Source organism: Hipposideros armiger, unplaced genomic scaffold (genome assembly GCF_001890085.2).
Source record: "Hipposideros armiger isolate ML-2016 unplaced genomic scaffold, ASM189008v1 scaffold_93, whole genome shotgun sequence".
Lineage (NCBI taxonomy): Eukaryota > Metazoa > Chordata > Mammalia > Chiroptera > Hipposideridae > Hipposideros > Hipposideros armiger.
Genome location: NW_017731443.1, coordinates 3233764 through 3246665, shown reverse-complemented (window position 1 = coordinate 3246665; position 12902 = coordinate 3233764).

Genomic DNA, 12902 nt, shown 5'->3' with positions numbered 1-12902 from the left:
AAATTTAGGAATTGTTTATTTCTGGAATTTTCCATTTAATATTTTCAGACTGCAGTTGAGTGTGGATAACTGAAACCACACAAAGCAAAACTGCAGATAAGGGGTGACTACTTTGCTCTATAAAAAATTTTCCTTAGTTCCCATTAGCGAAACACTTCTAACCACTTCTGCTTTGGTGCTGCCTGATTCCAATTTATTTTTGCTCAAATAAACTTTAATATGCCTCAACTTATCTTTTAACAGTTCTAGTGTCAGAAGTGGGATCTGAAAAAGACCAAAAAGCCCACAGGAGCAACGTGCTACTAGCCAAATGTACCCGCTAAGCCCTTTGCACTTACTGTTTTCTCAGTGCTCCTGAAGGTCGTGAATAAGTCCCTCTTGGAGCTAAGCTCTGCAGATTTTGCATTTAAAAGAGTTCTCCAAATTTATTTGAGCATTTCTTTCTCTGGACTGGGTCTGGGGTTGGCCAACTTATAAGAAACCAGACTGGGTCTGGTGTCGAACTGGGTTTGACTTAAGCTGGACTTGGTCCAGTGTGAACCCTCAGGTAATAAGGGAGGAAAATTGAAAAAATGGGTTCCTCTTACTCCAAACAACCTGGGACTCCTCCATCTGGGACCCTGACTATATGTATAAAAATGGTGGGCCTGGGCCGGCCGAGTGGCTCAGTTGGTTAAGAGTTAGCTTAAGAGCGTGAGCTCAGAACAACAGGGCTGCCGGTTCAATTCCCACATGGGCCAGTGACGCTGCGCCCAAGCTGACCTGCCACTGAGCTGCCAACAGGTGGCAAGATGGCTCAGCTGGTGAGAGCAGGTGCTCCTAACATGACTGCCTGTTTGATGGTTGGCTATGCCCACCCACACTAAAACTGAACTCAGCACCTTGAGCTGAGCTGCCGCCCGGATGGCTCAGTGGATAGAGTGTGCACTCTTAACAACAAGGCTGCTGGTTCCGCTCCCTCATGGGATGGTGGCTACACCCACCTGCAACCAAGATTGTAACACAGCACCTTGAGCTTAGAGGCCATGAGCTGCCGACTGGCACCCTCCACAACTAAGATTGAAGAACAACAACTTGGCTGGTCCCTCTCCCCAATTCTCCAACACTGTTCCCCTCCCATAATTCCCCAATTAAAAAAAAAAGTATAGGCCCAGAACCTGCATTTCTGAGCCATTGGCGAAACCTTACCAAAGATAATTTTCAATTACAGTGACTACAGTGGGGAACTTTTAACCTAAATAAACATCCATTTATGAGGTGCTCCAGAGGAAAATAAGTTCAGAATTTCTTCCAAAACAAGAGGATACATTTTTTATTGGTATTCAAAGCTTCTAAGAAACTAAATAAATAAAAAATTGCCTCTTTAAAAAGATTCTTTAGGACCGGCCAAATGGCTCAGTTGGTTAAGAGCGTGAGCTCTGAGCAACAGGACCGCCGGTTCGATTCCCACATGGGCCAGTGAGCTGCACACGAGCTGAGCTGCCAACAAGTGGCAGGATGGCTCAGCTGGTGAGAGCATGTGCTCTTAACAACAAGGTTGCTGGTTCAACTCCTGCATGGGATAGTGGGCTGTGCCCACCCACAACTAAGATTGAACACGGCACCTTGAGCCGAGCGGCCCTGAGCTGCCATCAGGTGGCTGGGTGGTGACTGGTTTTGGAGCTGAGCTAGCTGCGCCCTCCACAACAAAGATTGAAGGACAACAACTTAGCTGTTCCCCTTCTCCAATTCCCCAACACTGTTCCCCTCCCCCAATTCCCCAACAAAATCTTAAAAAAAAAAGATTCTTTACAAAAGGCAGATGAAAAGCTTAAGCAACAAGTAGATGGTGAATCTAAAAAAAAAGCATACACTGACTAACTTGACCCTGACTGTTCTGATCACTCCTTCCCGTTACCTTCCTCTCCCTAAATATTCTGAACCTACTAATCCCTTTACTTAATTGCCTTTTCATGCTGAAGATGAGCTAGAGGTTAAACTAATGCCTTTTAAAGTGAGACCCTCTGCTGAGCTTGGAATACTAAATGTAACCATCTTTTCTCCTTGGTCAGTGGCTGAGTGTAGGACCATCATCAAAGATTTTCCAAAATCTAAAGACAATCCTCAAAAATTTTATGAGGAATTTATGAGGAGCTTATGATCTGGGACTCCAGATCTCTACCAAATTATTCATATGACATTAGGACCTAGAGACTCCCAAAATTGGATGGCTAAAGCCAAGTGGGGAGATTCCCAAGAGCAATATTAAAGACCCACATACTCATCACTCAGCCCAGGATGGCCCAAAACGCTCTAGAACAGCGGTTCTCAACCTTCCTAATGCTGCAACCCCTTAATACAGTTCCTCATGTTGTGGTGACCCCCAACCATAAAATTATTTTCGTTGCTACTCTATAACTGTAATTTTGCTACTGTTATGAATCGTAATGTAAGTATCTTTTTGCTTTCAGATGGTCTTAGGCGACCCCTGTGAAAGGGTCATTCGATCCACAAGGGGGTCGCGACCCACAGGTTGAGAACCGCTGCTCTAGAAAAATAGCCCAAGACCTATCTGAAAATATTGGTAAGGTATTTCTTCACAAAAGATTGGTCTGTCACTTGATATTGCAAACAAACAAACAAAAAAGGATGAACCAGACTCAGGCTATAAGACACAACTGGAAACACTTGTTTTGTGAAACATTCTGGGCTTTCTTGATTGAACACAAGCACTGAAAACTCACTGATTTCCTTATCCATTAGCAGACTCTGGCCCAAACTAAATAGCCTAATAAGGAGACACAAGCTGGACTGGGAAGCCACCCCTCTTGCTGAATTAACAGCCCTAGCTGAGCATTTTGAAAAATCCCTGGAGCAAGATAAAATTCAAAAGCCAATAAACTTACGGCTCTGCAGTTACAACAGCTCCAAGGGTAAAGAGGACTTCCACGTACACGTTTCAAGCCAGAACCTAGAAGTCCTCCACTCAGGACTTTTGTGCCCCAAATGGCTGCCTTCATTGTAAATAACCAGGGCACTGGTAAAAGAAATGTCCCCTGCTGAACCCATCATTTAATAGACCTCCACCTATTAATCCAGACTATTTTTCCTTAAGGGGAAGTCTTAAAACGTTTGATTACTGAAATAATAATAAGCATTGATGGGGCTCCAAGGGACCCTCGGGTAAATTGCTCCCCATGATACCTTTAAATGAGCAAGGGGAAACGATAAAAATTAATGGAGAATCCAGTACACTATTGGCGGATACTGGAGCCACTTTATCTGCACTAAATCCCACTTTCCTAAAACAGCAAATTCCTTAGAGTAAAGAGAATATTTCTGTCATGGGAGTTCTTAGCCAAATTCAAAGGGTACCTGTGTCTAAACCAGTCCAGATGACGTCAGGGCCATTTTGGGGAAACCGTACTTTCCTTCTGTGTGACACTGCCCCAGTAAACCTGTTAGGATAAGATTTACTTTCTAAAGTGAGAAGTCATATAAAATTTGACTCAGAAGGAGAAATAAATTACCTTGGAATTGCCTGATCCTCCTGAAGCTGGGCTGCTCTGCCCTCTGCAAGCAGGAATTGATGAAATTGAACCCTGTAGTATGAAAGCTCCGATCTCCCGGAAGGGCCTGAATGCCTGTGGGCTTATCCTCAATCAACAAAATTAAGAGTGCTGAACCCATAAAAATCCAAATAGATCATTCCAAACCCCTGCCTACATCCCTTCAATATCCACTAAACCAGAAGCTATCCTAGGGCACTCACCAACTATAGGAGACTTAATTAAGCCAGGACTTATAATTCCATGCACTAGTGCCCATAACACTCCAATCTTACCCATTACAAAACCAAAAAGATGAGGTTGGAGATGTGTCCTGGATCTGCGTGCAATTCATAAAACTGTGATACCAAGGTTCCCTGTAGTTTCAAATCCCATATCTTGTTATCTAACATACCTACAAACTTAAAAGTGTTCACAATGGTGGATCTTTGCTCAGCTTTCTTTAGTATCCCAGCTGACAAGAATCAACATGTATTTGTCCTCACTTGGAAAAACCCACAATGTAATGCCACAAGGGTTCACTAAGCCCCATCCTATTTTTCACAGGTTTTACACCCAGATTTGGCAAACTTACAGTTCCCTAAGAACTCTACACTCATTAAATATCTAGATGACTTATTGTTAAGTTCCCCTACAAGGGAAGACTCAGAAGTAGATGTATCTGTGACAGCAATTAGCTTATAAAGGCCCTAAGTCCTCCAAGGAAGAAATGCAATTCTCCAAAGAGAAGGTCCACTACTTAGGACATGATGTGACTGCAGAAGGCATTTCCCTCTCACCCGAAAGAATAAGTACCATCTGAAACTTCCCCAGATCTACAACTAAATGACAATTAAGGGATTTCCATAGATTTGCAGGATATCCTAGATCTTGGGTTCCAATTTTTCTCTGATCACAACTCCCTTGTATGAGCTTATGAGGAACTCAATTCCAGAGCCTTTATCCTGGGAAGATAATCACGAGCAAGCCTTTAACTAACTTAAATTAGCCCAGCAACAAACTCCAGACCTAGGGTTCCCAAATTAAACTAAACCTTTCACTTTACTTGTCCATGAGTGTGATAACCAGATGCTAGAAGTTATACTTCCTAATTCCTAAAATTTTAATATAATTTAACTAAATATAAGAGACATCTATAGACTACTTCACCCAATAGCAGAGTACACATTCTTCTCAAGTTCTCACATGGGACATTCACCAGGATAGACCACATTCTGGGCCATAAAACACACCTTAACAAATTTAAAAGAATACAAATCATACAATGTCTACTCTCAAACCACAATGAAATTAAACTTGAAGTCAATAACAGAAAGTAACTAGAAAAATCACAAAATATATGAAGCTTAAACAATACACTTTTAAATAACACATGCCTCAGGGCGGCGAATTGGGGGAGGGGGATTGTCACTTTGAGGGGTAAAAAATATAGCTATTGCACTGTGTTGTACAGCTGAAACTAATTTTTTAAAATGTGTATTTCACAATAAAAAAATAATTAAAAAATAATTATAATAAATAAATAACACATGCCTCAAAGAAGAAATTGCAAGAAATTTAAAAACACTTTGAACTAAATGAAAATTAAATCACAATCAAAATTTGTGGGGTGCAGCAAAAGAAAGTACTTAGAGGAAAATTTAGAGCATTGAATGCAGATATTAAAAAAGAAAAATGATCTAAAATCAGTAATCTTAAGTTTCTACCTTAGGAGACTAGACAAAAAAGCAAATTAAATCCAAAGTAAACAGAAGAAAAGAAATAATTAAAATTAAAACAGAAATCAATGAAGTTGAAAACAGGAAATCAATTGAGAAAATCAATGAAACCAAAAGCTGATTCTTAGAAAAGATCAATAAAATTGATAAGCCTCTAGCCAGGCTAACTAAGAGAAAAAGAGAGAGCACACAAATAACTAATATCAGAACTAGAAGAGATCATCACTACAGATCCCATACACATTAAAAGGATAATAAAGGAATACTTTGTCCACCTCTATGTGCACAAATTTGATAACGTAGATGAAATGGACCAATTCCTTTAAAAACACAATGCACCAAAACTCACACAAGAAGAAACAGACAATCTGAATAGGCCTTATCTATTAAAGAAATTGAATCAAAACATTAATAACCTTCCAAAATAGAAAGCACCAGGCCCAGGTGTGTTCACTGGTGAACTCTAACATTTAAGGAAGAAATGATGCCAATTCACCACAATATCTTTTAGTGGATAGAAACAGAGAGAATACTTCCTAACTCATTCTATGAGGCAGCATTACCATAATGCAAACCTAGACAAAGACATTGTAAGTAAAGAAAACTACATATCAATGTCTCTCATGAACATAGATGCAAAAATCCTCAACAAATATTAACAAATCAAATCCAACAATGTGTTAAAAAAGAACAGAAATTAGAAGCAGACCTACAAATACTTCAGAAATTATAGTAACTAGACATGGACTTTATCATTAATACATCAAGGAAAATACAGGAAGGGAAAATGGATGAAAAGATATTGCAGAATTTCCATAGAGAGTCACTCTATTACCAAAAACAAAGTGAAATGGACAAATATATAATTCCTGAAATTAAGAACTCATTGGATGGATGTAGTAGCTTTGTGCTGTATGTTTGGCTAAGATGGAACTACATACCCCCAAATCCCCTTTTCCATGTGGTCCTGGGTTATAATTGGACCAAAGAGACAATTGTGGAAGTTTGGGAAGGAAGAAGTGATGAAGCAGCCATAGCACTTTGGTTAAAGATGCCAGTGGAACCCAGTTTGTCCAGCTCTTCTTCCCAACTGCTGGCCCTGTTAACCAACAGGGACACACAGGCCAGCACCAGATGCAGAGGCAACAGCCTTCCCTGGACATCTGTACCAGCTATGATTCCTTGTCTAAGTCTGACAGGTAGATAAGCCTAACTTCCCAGGTTCCTATGGTGCCTACTCTAATACATTGCCTCCTCTCCCTCAAACCAACCCTATAGCCTCATACGATATTCCTATGAGCAGCTCCCTGAGTAAGACAAACTCTGGGCGTGGTTTACAAGTGAGTTGGCATAATATTTTGGCACTGTCTGAATGTACCCGGCCACGACACTACAGTCCCACTCAGTGTTGGCCCTGAAAGACAGTGGAGAAGGGGAATACTTCCAGGGTACAGAACTTCCAGAAGTGTGCTTGGTGGGTTTTTTTTTTTCTAGAAATAGAGATGGCCAGAGGTATAGATCCACACTGATTCATAAAGAGTTAATGGTTTCAGGGCCGGCCGAGTGGCTCAGTTGGTTAAGAGCTCGCTCAAGAGTTTGAGCTCTGAGCAACAGCGGTTCAATACCAGCCCGAGCTGAGCAGCCGCTAAGCTACCAATAGGTAGCAGGATGGCTCAGCTAAAAAAAAAAAAAAAAGAGTTAATGGTTTCGTTAATCAGGGGTTTAGAAGAAATACGATTGGAAAACTGGGAGCAAGGCGGTCTAGGAGAGAAATAGGTAGGGAGCATTTGATATCTTGCTCCCCAGCAAATGTTGTCAGTTTGGCTCAAATAAACTCTTATAAAAATTCTCAAAAAAAAAAAAAAGGAAAAGAAAGAAAGAAATAGTTTGGATAGACCTCTCTGAGGTGGCACAGGTTGTGAAGCTATTTTGCCTCAGGTGAATAATCACTGAGAAGACAACCCACTAAAAATGGGCAAAAGACTTAAACAAGTTTATCCAGAAAAAAAGGATATTCAAATGGCCAAGGAATATATTTTAAATGTGTTTAGCATAATTAGTCAGCAGAGAAATGGAAATAAAAGTGCAATGAGCTACCACTGCATACTCAGCAGAGTGGCTCAAATTCAAACGACTGACAATAAAAAGTGTTGGTGAGGATGTGGACAGCTGCAACCCTCTTACATTGCTGGTGAGGTGATAAATTAGTGAAATCACTTTGAGAAAATACTTAGAAGGCCCTAGTAACATTAAATATACCCATACCCTATGATCCAGCAATTCCTCCAATGGCTAGATGCTAAAAAAAATAAATACAAATGTCTACCAAGTAATGTGTACAAGAATGTTTTCCTTTCGTGGATTCAAGATGGCTGCCACAGCTTTAAGCTTCTCATCCTCATATGACACATCCAAACGAGGAAAGAAAGAAGGTGGGCAGATGCTTCTCCTTGATGGTCTCCCTCATTTCTCAAGGAGGAAAACCTTTCCCAGGAGCCCTCCAGCAGACTGCCCCTTAGATTCTCATTGGCTAGAGCAAGGTCACATGCAAACCCATAAACTAAACACTACAAAAGGAATGGGATTTTCGTGCTTGGGTTAGGCCAATTAGGATTCATCCCTTGAGTCTGGGGGGGGCGTGGTTTCTTTCCCTTAGCATATTGCTGCCAAACAAAATTTGAACTCTGACAGGAAGAAGAGGGACATAGCTATTTGATAGGCAGTTGATGGTAATGCCACATCTTTCTTCTATAATAATATCATCCCAAATATCTTTTGGGAACTTCTATACATCACTCTCAAAAAAAGTAGTTCAAATGGGGTGACCTCACCCCGAAGCATCAGGAGTGGACAATAAGAGTCATAACGGTGGTTCAAGGATGGGCATATGACCTAGCTTCCCTAATAAGAGGCATTCTCTGAACTTTTCTGGAATTTACTGGACAAGTTACCATCACTGTCTCTTGAGCTTGCCATACTCCCACATTATAAACCTGAAATCACTCTGGTGTTCATCTTTGCTTCCATATTGTGGATTCTGCCCCAAAATGAAGCCAATGCTTAAGGTAGAGCCTGGAGATGGGAAGAAATGACATTCCTGAAAATAGTATGTGTTCTCCTAAATTCAGCTGGGCCTAAAGGTGGTGAAGTTCAGGGCTTTCAGATACATGGACCAATACTTTCTCTTTTTCACTTGACTCGGTTTGCATCTGGTTTCTATCATCCGTAATTGAAGAGTCCTAAGTAATAACAGGAGACAAGCAGGGGCCAGATTGTGAATGGCTTGAATATGAGGCTAATAAGTTTGGACTTTATCCTGGGGTAACTGGGAATCATGGGTGGGTTTTATTTATTTATTTATTTATTTATTATTATTATTTTTTTTTTAGCTGAGCCATCCTGCCACCTGTTGGCAGTTGTTGGCAGTTCAGCTCGGGCCGTAAGTCGAACTGGCGACCCTGTTGCTCAGAGCTCACACTCTTGAACGGGCTCTTAACCAACTGAGCCACTCGGCCAGCCCTTATGGGTGGGTTTTAAGGGAAATACATGACCAGGCATATGAGACGTGGTCCCTGTTGTAGAAATTGAGGAGCCCAACCCCCTGCCCAGGTCTACCATGTTATACTGTTTCAAGCAGGAAGAATTAGCAAAGCCCCTAACCCCACCACTATCAACTTGATTAGAAGGAGACTCTAAATCAAAAGAATTTATTGGAAACTAGTACCATTCCCTGGGTAATACACCAAACAGCCATTGAAAGCAGGTATGCATTTATCATGCCCCCAAGACCCAAGCAGTGCAGGAAGGAATAGTTCTCTCAGAAAAGGTAAGTTGAGAGCCGTGTAAACAGGGGGGAAATGTCCTTTTAGACACATATGCTTATTGCTTCCAGGAACTTTTTTGTGGTTTTTGAAAGATGTGCTTACTGAAAAGAAACCTAATAAGGGAACCAGCAGGCCCCGCAGCTTTCAGTCTTCCAACTGAGTTCACATTGGTGGGTCTACTACACTCATCCTGAAGGCCATTCATCACCCAGAGCTTGCTGGGCTGGCAGGAAGTGAACATCAGTGTCCTTCCAGCTGAAGTCCAGGACCCAGCTTTAGACAACAGGATGCAGGAAGGAACCCAGAAAGGGGTGGAATCTTCCTTAGGAGAGAAGTTGTCTTACTTAGAGACTACGAAGGAAGTTCATGTACTCATGCAGGGTGACCCTGAGGACCAGAGAGCCGAGTCAGAAGAGGAGGAGCACTCATAAGATGGAGATGAAGAGAAGGCCCAAGCCATACAGCATTTTTCTGTGTGAATCAAGGCCATGTTCAAGTGAGCCAGAATCGTAATCTCTGCTCCTCTTCTAATGGAAATTCCTTCTGAAAATGCCCTAAGTCAGTGTTTTGCAAACTTTTTGTGTTCATAGGAATAACCTATAAGGCTTGTTACAGATATAGATCCCTGGAATCCTTCTATAGATTCTGCTTTAGTAGAAAAAGTGGACAGCTTTTGTTTACCCCTGTTCAGCATCCTTCATCCCTTCTTTTGGTATCCTTCAGGGAAACAACACGGTGAACAAAATACATAAACATTTATTCATTAGCTCCTGTCCCAGTGTTGAGGAAATTTTTAAGATAGGTGGAGTCCAGATTCAGTGAGAAAGAATGCCATTACTGCTTAGAGATGTCTGCCATGAGCAAGGAGGCTGGTAGATACACAACCAAAAGCACAAGTGACCGAAGAAAAATAGCTAAATTGGACTACATGAAAATTTAAAACATTTGTGCTGCAAATGACACCATTAAGAGAGTAAAAAGACAACCCACAAAATAGAAAAAAATATTTATAAATCTTAAAGGGGATATCTATCCAGAATGTTTAATGAACTCTTACAACTCAATGATACAAAGACTAAAAAACTAATTTTAAAATGAGCAAAGAATTTGATAGAAGTTTTCCCAGAGAAGATATACAAATGGCGAAAGAGCACATGAAAAGATGTTCAATATCATTCGTCATTAGGAAAATGTAAATCAAAACCATTATGCTATACCTCTGTGCCACCCACTAGGATGGCTATACTATAAAAGATGGACAATAACAAGTGTTGGCAAGGATGTGGAAAAATTGGATCCTTCTTAAGCACTGCTGGTAGAAATGTACCATGCAGCAGCTGTAGAAAACCATTTGGCGGTTCCTCAATACGTTAAACCTAGAATTATGATATCACTTAGCAATTCCACTCCGAGCCATATACCCCAAATAATTGAAAACAGATGTCCAAACAAAGACTTGTACATAAATGTTCATAGCAGCACTATTTGCAGTAGCCAAAAGGTGTAAACAACCCAAATGTCCATCACTGATGAATAGACAAAAATGTGGTAGACACATACAACAGCAATAAAAAGAAAGGAAGTACTGATACATGTTACAACGAGGATGATCTAGGAAACATGCTAATTAAGAGAAGTCAGTCACAAAAGGACATACTATATGATTTACATGAAATGTAAATGATTTACATTTCATGTAAATTTACATTTACATGAAATGTCCAGAATATGTAAATTTATACAGACAGAAAGTAGATTAGTGGTTGCTATGGGATGGTGGAGACAATGGGGAATGACTGCTAATGGGAATGGGGTTTCTTTTAGGAAGGATGAAAATGTTCTAAAATTAAGTTGTAGTGGGCCGGCCGAGTGGCTCAGATGGTTAAGAGCTCTCTCAAGAGTTTGAGCTCTGAGCAACAGTGGTTCGATGCCTGGCCTGAGCTGAGCTGCCGCTGAGCTGCCAACAGGTGGCAGGATGGCTCAGATAAAATTAAAAAATTAAGTTGTAGTGATGGTTGTACACCTCAATGAATATACTAAAGACCATTGAATTGTGCACTTTAAATAAGTGAATTGTATGGAATGTGAATTATATCCCAATAAAGCTATTTTTGAACAGCTGAAAGCCCCACATCCCAGGAAACCCCTCCACCACTCAGGCAAACCAGGAGGGTTAGTCCCCCTAATGCCACCCTCACCCATATAAAATTTTTTTCAAAAAAGGAACAAGGGGGTTGAGGGGGAAATGCAGGGTCTGGAGTGTTAGTCAGCTTTTTGCTGTGGCAATGCCATATAACACACAACCCTGAAACGTAGTCATTTATAAAAGCAAACATTTATTTCTTGCTCACATGTCTGTGGGTCAACTGGGCCACTACTGGGCCATCTGGGCTCAGCTGGACTTGGGTGTCTCTCATTCTAGGACACAGGCTGAAGAGGCAGCATTTCCCTGATGCATGCTCTTCTCAGGTGATGGTGGAAGAGGCCAAGCCACACCCCACAAATATGCATGAAGCCCCAGCTAAAATATGGATTACTTCACAGTTGCTCGCAATTCCATTGGCCAATGCAAGTCACATTGCCAAGCCCAAGGTCAGCAGATTGGGAAAACAGTCACTGCCTTATAGGAGGCACTGAAGTCTCCAGATAATGGTTCTGGGCATGTAATCTTATTGGGAAGTGGGGGAGTAGGATATAGCCCATCCCCGACTTAGGATGGTTTGACTTTATGATGGTGAAAGTGATGTGGGTTCAGTAGAAATTTTTGAATTTCTTGAATTTTGATTTTTTTTCCTCACGCTAGAGAGTCACAGTACAACACTCCCTTGTGATGCTGGGCAGCGGCAGTGAGCCTCAGCTCCCAGTCAGCCTGGTGATCACAAGGGGAAATAACCAATACCCTACAGTGTACTGTACTGACAGTGTTTTGTGGACATTGTGTTTTGTATTTTCACATCCCATCATGTCTACAAAACACCCACCTGTGTCTCCTGCTTCTGGTGAGACTAGGAAGGCAATGACTCAAGGTGAAACTCAAGATAACTGCCCAACTGTAGGCTAATGTGTGTTCTGAGCACGCTTAAAGGCAGGCTAGGCTAAGCCATCATGTTCGGCAGGTTAGGTGTATTAAGTGCATTTTCAGCTTACAATACTTTCAACTTATGATGGGTTTATCAGGAAGCAATCCCATTGTAAGGTGAGGAGCATCTATCTGTATTTGGAGACAAGCCTGTCTACCAAAGCTACTGGGCCAAATACATGTCATTCCTGCTCTATGAGACATTTGTCTAATGTCTGCTGCATTGGGATCTTTCATTTTCTTTAATAGAAATTACTATGTTTTAAATTCTAATTATAAAAGTAAAAATAGACATACAGGAAACTTTAAAATGTAAATGTTACTTATAATTCAGGGTTAATTGATGTTAACAGCTTGGTATTCATGTACAATTTCTTGTTGTATAATCACACTATTATTTTTAACATAATCAGGGTTTTATATACTGTTTTGTAATCTCTATTGTCAATTGAAGTTTCATGAATACCTTTCTGTATAAAAATAGAGATCATTATTTAATGTTGAATGAATTTTATGGTACTTACATTTTGAATGTGTTTATAAATATTTTTTCACCAACAATTCTGCCATCATAACAGATTTATTTCCCTTTTTCATGTTAACTTCTGGCTTGTATCGTTATTCAATTTTTTCAACATAATCACAATGTGAATGTTTGTAGGCCTGCACACAACATTATTACACAAGTATTTTCCCACGTTGTTACAATCCAGATATCTATTCTTTTTTTTTT